This window comes from Channa argus, chromosome 7 (genome assembly GCF_033026475.1).
Source record: "Channa argus isolate prfri chromosome 7, Channa argus male v1.0, whole genome shotgun sequence".
NCBI classification, from domain to species: Eukaryota; Metazoa; Chordata; class Actinopteri; order Anabantiformes; family Channidae; genus Channa; species Channa argus.
Genome location: NC_090203.1, coordinates 1463019 through 1474248, shown reverse-complemented (window position 1 = coordinate 1474248; position 11230 = coordinate 1463019).

Sequence of the window (11230 nt, the reverse complement as noted above, 5' to 3'; positions counted from 1 at the left end):
GTCAGTCCCACAGGGGTCACAAATCGAAATGCTCTCGTGTCAGGTATTTTCCACCAGCCAACCAGCGGTGAGCGCGGGGTCTTTCACCGTGACACGACAGGTGCCTCATTGGCCTCTAATTAAGCTTCGTCTTCTCTGCCTCAAGCTGTTGCTGTCAGCAGACAGACCAGTTATTACCAGGGAACTTTGCTGTTTACCTCGTCTTCACACTGCAGACAGAACGGAAACCATTAATTAGAGCCTTTCTCATGATGAGTCAGTGTTCAGCTCTTTAAAGCGGCATTCGTCCTGTTTCTGGCCACTAGGGGGCAAAAGAGCCAATGAGACCACAGTATGTCCATTATTCCCTGTCCTTTAGCTCCTTTATCTCCTTTAGCTCCTTTCTCAATGTAAACTGCACTGACTTGACTGTCCTTCTTAGTACTGTACGTATCCTTTATGGTGTCCAGTACAATTGACTTACTCTTTCTTGTTTCTCAGGATAGTCACAGACCAGGTTCTTTAAACAGAACCTTTAAGTACTTCAAGTATTTGATATATTCCGTTCATAATGAAAAACAGTTTGAAGTTTGAAGCATATTTCCTCTAGATGAGCCAAACATTTAACAGAGGTTAAATTAAATTATTTTTGTGGACATAAAATCCTTGAGATAACATGAACACCAGAGACGTCGGGGTGAGTGCAGATAGATCAAGGACTGTGATTCTATTTTGTGCCTGAAGGCAACATTTTGTGCAATTAATATTTCAATGTTCTGAACAGCAGTGTGGCAGTATGTTGTCTGCTAATGTTCAGTTCAGATATGTTTATTTGTCATGCAGTCAACAATGCAATGAAATGCTTATAGACAAGAAGGAAGCAACAAACTTTTAAGAAAAGAAAAAAGCAGTAAATACAAACCCTAAGAAAAAGTATGTTTGTATGATATGTCTGCAAAGTAAATATGACGTGTGTGTGAGTGAGGAGCTGTATGTACCTGAGTTATATTGCACAGATAGAAGTATAACAGATGATTTATGATTTATGTTGAGTTCAGGAGCAGCCTGACAGCCTGGTGGTGAAACCTGCCTTTCAGTCTTTTGGTGCGTGCAGTCAGGCCAGATGGTAGCAGGCGGAATAGTGTGTGTGCTGGATGGCTGTGGTCCCTCATAACGCTGTTGCCTTCAGACACCGTCTGTGGTAGATGTCCTGGATAGAAGTGAGACTGCTCCCGGTGATGTTCTGTGCCATCTGCACCACTTTCTGTAGTGTGACTGGAGCAGTTCCCATACTGCACTGTGTAGATAAGGTTCTGCTTTCTGCAGCGTCTCACATTCCAAATGACTTTTATTCTTTGTATTTAATGGAAGCAGTTGGTGAGGATGCTGGTGTTCACGCCACACGTCCTCCGTCTTCTTGGGAAATACGGACGCCAGCGAGCTTCTACAGCCTTGCTGATGTGTGTCTGACTCCACGCTGTGTTCTGAGGTCTGAAGCTGGCCAGTGTTATTACCACATCTCTGTGGATCTCGTCTAAAACAGTGATAAGGCTCAAGATGGATGTGTTGTTAGAAAGGTTGAGGATGGAGTTTGAGCTGTGCCTGGTGATACAGTCATGAGTGAACACAGAGTACAGGAGGACTGAGGGGCAAAGCCCTGCGGTGTCCCGGTGCTGACGTTCAACATGGAGGAGAGCCCGGCTGGGACACCATCAGGCCCAGGTGCTTTATGGGGGTTAACTCTCTCGAAAGTTCATCTGACTACAGCTGTATCTGGAGTAAATATGGGGTCGTCTTTGTCCACATGCAGTCTGGTGACGGGCGCAGTGCTGTTTGCATCGAACTGGGGTAGAGAGCGTTGACCTCGTCCAGAAACCACGCAGTGATGTTTTTGTCCTCATAGTCTGCAGTACATTTCAGGCAGAAACTTCTTCAAGCAGATTCTTGCTGAGGCAAAAACAATCCTTAGCAAAATGTCACTGGTGACACATCTTAGAGGTTGATTCAAATTTAGAGGATTTAAAAAGATCTGAGATAACAATATGGCCTTTGAGCAAAGATGACAGATGTGAAGAGGCTGATTCATCAGGTGTCGCTGCGTCCACTGAGGCTAAAAGGATAAGACTTGGTCACGAGAGACAATGAAAAATGTCACCTCTAATTGGACAGTGGGCAATGAGGATTAAGCCGAGTTGATAAGTGAATGTAGGCAACCTCACAGTGCAGCGTTGAAATGATCAAAACACAAGAATTCCTAGATTTTACACTGGAGTGAAATAACGTACAAACCAAATTTATATAACCAGGAGCCAAAAAGAACGAATTAAACTACAGTTTAATTTAACAAAGTGTGTGTGAGTTTTAGAAAATTTACTAATGCTGCTGCAGCCTCACTGAGTCTGCAGATGATGGTTTTAAGCCAACAGTCAAGGTGGGCGGCAGTAAATGGGACAAAATATCAGAAATGGAAAAGATATGATTCAAGAGGAAAAGAGGAGCCATGTTGCCCTTTGTTGTACGTGAAGACGTTTACGTGGTTTTCTACAATGCAGTTGGAAGATGAATAATGTGAATACAAACCTGCAGAACTCATGTGAACTGGATGCTGTGGGAAAAAACAGGACAGAGATGCCCTGAGGCACATATCAGGTTTTAGCTCCCCACTCATGTTGCACACACACACACACACACACACACACAGTGTTTTAAAATAGACTTTTATTGCTACTGTAACTGAGGAAAGTCTCTCTGTTCACCTACGAAGTCAGAATTTCAGGTTCGTTCACCTCTGAGCAACCGATTTATTTAATGTGTGTTGGTTTCTGGTTTCTGTGACTGAAATAATGAAGCTACTATGTGCAGCTGCAGTCTGTTAGAGGCCACAAGATGCTTTAAGCTTAATATCTGGCAAAGGGGTCTTAATACAAACTGAACGAATTGGAGTGGAGACAGGATGGTTTCACAGCAGTGAAACGTTGATATGCAGTGGGTGCAGATAATCAGTGGGTTCTGTTTATGTGAATTGGGATCGTTGTGCTGCAGAGAGCAGTGGCAGAATGTGGAGACGACATCTCCCAGGACCAGGTGTCTACAGTGAGTTTGGACACTGCACTGGCAGCTTTACTGAGGCTTCAGTGAATCAGATACAGTCGGTTTTTAATCAGTAATTACTCAGACTAATAGCAAATAAGGATGTTGTATGAAAAATGGAACCTAACGGGATTAAATATGTGATATTTATGTGTCTATGTTCTGCACAGGTTTTTTTATTTTTGCACTTCAGTGGCTACACGTACAAAACACGATTGTTGCATCAGCCTGAGCTGTTTGGTGCTAATTTTCAGAAGTCAAAAAAGCACCAAACTGACGAACCATAATCCACGGCTCAGTTACCTCCTGCCAAAGCCCCAGTGACGTGGGCGGAGAAGATGTGATTAATCTGCATAGGGAGGCAGGTGTCTGTTTTTTTGCTGTGTCAAATCATTTCAACAGAAAATCTCAGGCAAAGTTTGTATTATGATTGTTGTGGCCTTGATATTACCTGAAGTCACAGCTAATGTAGAGTAATGGAAACTGACAAAAACAGCCATTTCTGCTATCAGGACAATGATTCATCTTTATTTAATAATTATTAAATTATTTAATTCAGCAGCATTTTAAATTATTCCACGCGAAGCAACAAGATGCTGCAGAGTTCGTTGTTACACTGTTACAAAATCAGTAAGTTACATAAATGAATACATGACTCAGAAGAGAAGGACCCCAGGCCAGTAGGTTCCTGAGGGCTGACGAATGTTAAACTGACTCGCACTGACTGTGGGCAAAGTGTCCAATGACACTAGCAGTCCCAGACCCCCCTAAGAGGACCCCCGTCACTCTGCTGCAGGTCTAATGAAACAAGGGAAAACCAGCTGGTGAAAATGACGCTTTATTCTGGGAGAGAAAGGGATAAATGTAATAAACTAAACAGGACTGTGGTGAAGAGACATCTGAGTAACAGAACTTCCACTGTTTGTTCACTTTGACATTTAACATGAGTTAACTCACCAAACTAAGTTAGCAGAGCAGCCTGATGCTCTGCTAACTTCACTCCGGTCGGGGTGAGTGGAAAGTGAAGAGAGAAAAGAAAAAGAGCAACAACAGAACATCTGGCAGGTTGGTTGGACCAGTAGCTGCACACTGGAAAAACACACAGCTTCAAAGCCGGGGACACCTGCAGAAAGGGACAGAGAGACAGAGAAGGACAAAGACAACTACGGGAGATGTCTTAACATGAATATTTGTATTTTAACAGATAAAATGAGTTATTAATAGGAATGAGTTGTTTCTTGCTGTTCTTTATTTGCTTTCAAGGGAAATAATGAAACTGCTGCCTGTTTAAAGGCAACAAGGTGTTTTACTCTCCATTATCTAAAAAGCTTGGAATCTCGGCCTCGCTTTCTGTCTCACCTTACAGGCTGATTAACCGTCTCTGTGTGTTTCTGTGGTCAATAAACGCGCCCGCCTCTCTCCCCCCAGGCACCACCACAGGCTGACAGCCCTGAAGTGTCAAGGCGTCGTGTACGATGTCCCTGCGTTGCCTCCCTCCCACTGATGAGTCACAGCCTCTGAGCAGCGCTTGACAATGAGCGTGTACATTAGTAAACATGAAAGGCCACTGCTCTCTAATGACTGAGGCTGCTGCACGGAGCAGCCAGGCAGCAGAGCGACTCCAGCTTTGAGAGCAGCTGAGGTGTGTGGGTAGAACGGAGAAGAACGCAAAGGTCCGTGCAGGAGCTTTGTGTGTGTGCTGATCAGCTTCCTTCAGACGAGTTACCGTTAGTGAGAGAAAAGCAAATGATTCCTAATATTTAAAGTGCAACTTTTGTGCACATAGCACGTGTTCTTCAGCTTCTTGGGCCCCAAAGCGCCCTCATGCTCATTATTATCATATTCAATAGTCAAAATTAAAAACGAAACTGTGACCCGTGACATTTATAGGCTGGTTGCTTGTTGTCAGAGCTCATGTTTAGAACCATTTTTTAAAAAACTGAAAAAAGTGAATGGTGTTTGTGATTCAGATGCTAAACTCACACATGTGCACAGATTTGGAACATCTTTATTCTTATTTTTAGCAAAGTGTCAGGAGCCAACACCGACCCAAACAAACAAAACAAACGATGAATTCTGACAGCAGACACATTGTTTATGTCATTGATTGTGAATGTAATTGTAATATAATCCTCATCGAAGGATCAGGGACAAATTGTCCAGAAACAGGCCTGACGGGTTTATTTGGACAACACACCAAGGTCTGCTAGAAAAGTGATCCTGCCTCCTCGAGCGTGACGGAAAACCGCACACGAAGTAGCTGCACAACAGGATCTGAATGTGGGAGTCATTTTGATATTAAGTTAGAAAGAATAGAATAACTGTTAAATGGCCACACTGTAGGAGAGCATGCGTGTGTGTGTGTGTGTGTGTGTGTGTCTGCATACACCAATATTAGCAGGACCCCATTAAAGAAAAAACAGAGAGTTTTCAGTGATTTATTAATGAATTAGGTGCAAGGAGTGAGAATGGACTTCAAGGGGAGAACACTCAGTGGAGGGTCCGGAAAAACAGGAGACAGATTAGTGCGAAGTCTTTATAATATGTAATAATGCTGAGACGAACTGCTGTAAGAAGAGAATCAGCGGTTTGGGTTGGATTCGACCTCACTCCTTGTTGGGCTTCATCAGATAAACGTCCGGACTCTATTTTACTGGCAACAAGTCCGACAAAGAGCATCATTTACTAATGAGCATCATCCACGTGCCGTCGGCTCACGTTACAACTATCCTGCATCTTGCAAGATGAAAAGGCGAATTGGTGATTTCTGTGATACTACTCTCCCGTGACAGGGACCCCCCACCTTTTTTCCAAAGCTCTTGAAGAGAATCCCAACTGCTCCTTAATAATTCAGAGCACACAAAGGCCTGGATTTACTATGAATATCATCAGTGTAATTAGAGTCTCCAGTGGTCCTGAATTCCAGCTGAGAAACCAAACGATGGCTGTTAAGTGTTGAGTCACTTTTCATTCACGGTGTTGGTCTGTGGATGGAGCTGCCTTCAGATTCAAGAGGAATCTCGGTGTGAATTGGCAGCACATGCAGAAGTGTCATAATAATCATCCTTTCAAACCTGTAAAATGACATCGTTATATCGTATCACACTTTGTTGTGACGTCACATTTCATTGTTTAGCATCATATTGTCTCACATCATATGTGTTTGTCCTTCCGTCCTGCTCTGCTTCCTTTGTGGATCAGCTGACACTGTATTGTGGCCTCATGTGTACGGAGACGTCACTGTGGAGTCACACGTCAATGTTGGTCCTGTCCTTTCCAATCTGCCAGCTCCTGTAGTATCGGACAGTCCCGTTGTCCCATTGATCGCAGCATCCGTTTGCCTCGATGAGCCTCGACTGCAGCACCATCGGTCGATTTAAGTAAGGTGAGTTTCAGCGGGTGTCCTCACTCCGTCCCTCTCAGCTCTTACAAACGTGGTTTTGTCCAAGTGTTTCTTCTTGTGTGACAGACATTAGCCCACATTGATCCCACTCTGCTCCGGACTTTGCCGATCTCTCAAATAACTTCAGTCCAAACAAGCTATGAGAGCAGCAGCTGAGCTAAGTGAAATCTGCTCTTCAAAGACTGTGTTGGTGTGTGGAGCTGCACTGAAGTATTTTGGTCACTGAGGTGTTTTTGGATAATGGACGGTGGAGTTTACTCACAGTCCTAAAATGATAGAAAATCATTTGCATCGTCCTTTAACATAATCTATTTTCAAATGAAAAGAATAAACCTAAGGTTACAAGTATTAAAAGGAAAACACAGCAGCAACCGTGAGTTAAACATCTGCTTCTACATTTAAAGAAATAACTGAAAGATGTCTGATCACATCGTTCTGTCCTCACCTGGTCCCTGGTTCCTCACTGCGCTGACTTAAACTTATGCTCCATAATTGTGACAAATTACACCTGCTTTCAGGCTCCTCTCTTTTTCCCTGCGTTTTGTAATATTCTGGGTGACAAGTAGCTGATGAAAGCAGATATTTTAATGGGACCCTCTGAATCACTGACCTGATGGCCAACAAAGATTTTATGGCCCTGACACACATGGCAACATAATTGCTTGGATAAGGTTCTGCTTTCTGCAGCGTCTCAGATTCCAAATGACTTTTATTCTTCGTATTTATTGGAAGCGTTTCCTGCATAGCTGCTCACCACATAAGAACACTGTAAAACAACAATGCAAATTATTATAGACAAAGATACGATACCATCCGTTCTGAAACAAGAATTTGAAATGATACGAAACGATACGATTAATTTGCACTGAAAATGATATTGTACCACTGGTAAACAACCTTTACACATGTTACAACACATGTTAAATCCATGTTTTTATCTGTGGAAAAATCACAATTCACATGGGGAAATGTCTTAAAGCTGCAGAGCTGCTAATGACAAAATTCAAAAGATATCTGTTGCTCTGGCTCATTTAACTCTGTCCCCTGACTGATGTAAGTGTATTAAGGCTAAAAGCACTAACGCATCCTGGTGCTGCACTGTTCATTCAAGTCACAGTGAGAAACAACATGCTGATGACTCACCGTGCAAAGCAGCCCATAAACCCTGTGTGTCAGTAACCTCAGTCCTTTGATAAGTATCAGCTAAATATCTGTAGATATTCCAGCATATATGTTTGAAAGTTAAAGACAACAGATGTACCACAGATTTGGTCGTGTTCTATCAAAATACCAAGCGCCAAATATAATAGGAGCCTATTTGATACCACAGACTATATAAAGCAAAGACAGACTCAGTGTTTGCCTTTGCACAATGTGCATTAAATACCACTCTGATATGCTCCAGATTGTTGTTGGGATGAAAAAGAGAAATTGCTGGGGTTTTCACGCACTGACTGGTTATTCTTAGAGCCTCTTGGCGAGCACTAGAAGAAAGGTCACCAGGTCATCTAGAGAAGCAAATCTGAAGTGTGAATCCCCTGGAGAGCAGAAACAGCCACAGCAGTTTCCGGGAAAACCTGGAACAAGCCGCAGCTCTGCTTTTAGGTAATGGGGATAAAAACCGAGGAGACGAGTGTCAGACGGTGGGAGTGACTCACTGACGCAGGTTCCACATTTGTTGTTGTGGGAAAAACAGGTGTGAAGGTAAAAAATGACTGCATTTCACTAATGTGGCCCATGGAGACGTCTTTGTCCCGCTGCTGCTTTGATAAGGGTTCAACAAATAACTGGAGATGCAAACACATCAAGGTGCTAGAAAACACATCTCCACAATGTCGGGATAACGTAAGTATGTGGACATTTTGTACTATTTCAAAAGTAAGCAAAGAAAACCACAAGATGTCTGTGAAGAGGTGAATGTGTTCACACAAACACTCTGTGGGACCTGCACATTGTCCCACAGCTTGGGCTTTGATAGACACCGCTGGGAGCTAATGGGTCTGCACACAAAGTTACCAGACCTGTGTGTGTCCAGAGACATCAGCTGGCAGCAGCCAGAAGCCTCCTCACACAGTAAGCTCAGCAAAAAGCAGCGTGTTTCAGTTACTGTAACGTTATGATGCTGTTAATGTGCTGCATCTGTCAGACGCTGCCTTAATGCAAAAACTCACAGATTCGGACGTTCTCTCCTAAAAAACACTCTGAGTACAGCTTTGAATTAATGCTACTGATCAGTGGCAGCATGGGAAACTTTGTCTCTGGAAAACAAACATAGTGAAAATAGAACATTTTCATCTCAGCCTGTTTCCCTCATGTCAAACTCAGACTTTCAGTTCGATAACATACAGTAACAACAAAGTAACAACTTGGTGAATCCTGCTTTTGTTTTAACTGGTCTCCACTGCCCATCTGCTCCACGCTGAAGACCTGCAGCACAGTGTATTTTCCTGTGTGTAAATACTGAGATTGTGTACTGGGCTCAGGTGACCTACACTTTCTATTGAACCTCCTGTGTGGACACACATGCAGGACCAAAGCTGCAGAAACAGCATAAAAACGTGTTTATTCCTGCTGTTATTCATCCTCCACATCTGACAGTGTCCCGATAAAAGCAGTAAATATGAAATGAACGAAGAAGAAAACAGTGTTTGTCCATGAAAATCAAATCACACTGTTTTTTTTTTTTCCTCAGGACTTGATGACAACTAATGAAGCCACGTGCTAAAAGGAACAAACCAAAACTAGGCCCAGAGGAAACATTTAAACCTGATGATGAAAGAAGCTCCACTAATGAATTGGGCTCTATGTGTTGCCACGGAGACCCACCTCTCCTTTCATCTCGACATTTGGAGACCTCGACTCATTTATCTCCATTTATTTTACCTGCTAAATCAACTCTTTTCTGAGAGGGCTCTAAATCAGGACTAACACCTGCAGCCTGCTTTCTGATTAAACACAACCCTTGGCATTCACATCAGTCCCTCCCTGAGCAGCCTGGTGCTCTTCTGATTGAACGTGGCTGTGGCATAAGAGCAGCGACTATTACTCACCATAACTGAATAATCCTGCTGGATGAGACAGAAATATGAACTGCACATTAACACAGAGGGGGGGCACGTACCCCCGTTGGTATCTGACAGTTCAGCTTGGGTTCACACAGAAATTTGGGATCAGGTGTGATCATATATGTGAGAGTATGTAAATATGTAAGAACTGTTAAATAGTACTTTGCTACTGTACTTTTGTCACGTATCTGTACTTTATTTAAGTAGATTCACTTATGTCTACTTTGTCTTTTACTCCTCTACATCTACAAAGCAAGTATCTGTACTTTTTTATTCTAATCCCAGTTGTGTCCATGTTACAATCACGTTACTTTACGCATTTCATGATTTACCACGTTTCAGATTTCACAAAACAAACAGGAATCTCTTCACCAAATCAGGATCCAACAGCAACATTTTTATTGTCATTAATGTTGCAGTGAAGCTCTTTCCCTGCATTTAACCCCCCGGGGTTTTCAGACATGAAGCTGATTTCCTGGTGAAATGTGGCTTCAAACGAGGGTCAATGAATGCGGTGTCACGTTCCCTCTGCCAATAGCAGCTTGTGTCACGATCACGTTTGCCTTCTTTTGTAGCTCCTCACTTCCCATTTCCTTAACTTCACTTCCATTAGTCCTGATCACTTTCACCTGTGCCTCCATCAAGCCTCTGTGTTTTCTACAGTAATTTAGCAGAGTGTCTGCTCCTCTACAGCGATTCTGCAGCTCTGAAGATGTCGACTCCTGGTGCAGTGAGTTTCCACCTGAATCCCTGGATCCCTCTGAATTGGAGACCCGGCTGCTCTTGTCTGTCTTCTGAGTCTCCTGACTACAATATTTCTGAAAGTTGAGATTTGGACTCCGTTAGAGTCTTGGATGGTTGGATTGGTTGGATTCTGAATCACTCTGGAGGTTTTTGGATCAATACATTTTGGACTTAGTGATTTAATGTGGTTACAGTGAGACTGAACTCGTGAAACTCCGGAGGACAGGATTTCTCTGAAACCCTTGGCAACCACAGACTTATCTCAGCTCTTCTCCACCTTCATGTCTCTCTCCCTCACATTCTTCCCTTTTGACAAGCACCTGGAGAACGCCGACACTGAGGGAGGCCGTCAGGCCTGGACATCATTCCACCAATCTCCTGCCCATCCACTTGAGACCCCCCCTCTCTCCATTTAACCTTTTAGACATCTTTGGGTCTCACAGGAATGAATACAAAAACAATAAAAAATGAATAAACATGGATTTGAATACAATTATAAATACTGGCAGGAAATGAGTCTGAAAATATAATGAGATATGTGACATAAATACATCTATTAATGAGTTTATTATTGAAAGCAGTTGATTTATGATGAAAAAAATCTTCATTTTAACATGAGTGACTTATAACAACTGCGTTCACCTTATTTAATACAAGTTTTCATAATATTTCAATGGCAGATTACTTTCTCATTTTCAATCAATAAACCTCTGAATGTCACAGATAAGTGAACATCACACCAGAGCCACAAAAAAACAAAAAAAAATGTTGGATACGTGGGTGGAAATTTAGAGCCTTAATACATGTGGAAGATTGGATCCGGATTAAAAAGATTTTACGTTATCTTCACCCAGTTTCCCACTTTGCTTCAGTCTTTTAACTTTTCTATTTTAAATGCCAACAGAACTGTTTCCTCTTTTCATCTCACAATTTAGTGCCTGCTCTTCAA